Below are 434 nucleotides of genomic sequence, written 5' to 3'. Positions count from 1 at the left end.
AAACTTTCTCCAAGAACCAGGAGAGGAATCCTTCACTTAGAATTGGTACCTTGATTTTGGGATTCCAGTCTCCTGAGCTGTGAGATAATAAATTTCTGTTCGTTAAAGCCATCCACTTGTTCTAACTCTGTTATTGCAGCATTAGGTAACTGAGACAATGATCCTATAGGAAAGAGTCTAACTCTGCCATAGTTTCCAAGACTGTAAATCTTTACAGCTGCCGATTGCCATTCCTTTCACTCCCAGAGCACCTTGTGGGCTGTAGCCAAGCATTTATGTCACCAGGACTGCCTGTTACTACACGTGGTAAAGTGAAATTTCTTAATATGGATCTTCTATCCATTCTTCTGTAACTCCCACCATATGATTGAGTGAGCTCTGCAACTAATGTGTAAAGAACTTCACTTGAGGATCGGTCAGTTTTCCATTCCCCT

This window comes from Echinops telfairi, unplaced genomic scaffold (genome assembly GCF_000313985.2).
Source record: "Echinops telfairi isolate 266 unplaced genomic scaffold, ASM31398v2 ScPeMD7_7425;HRSCAF=8463, whole genome shotgun sequence".
Classification (NCBI taxonomy): Eukaryota; Metazoa; Chordata; class Mammalia; order Afrosoricida; family Tenrecidae; genus Echinops; species Echinops telfairi.
This window is presented reverse-complemented; position numbering follows the sequence as displayed.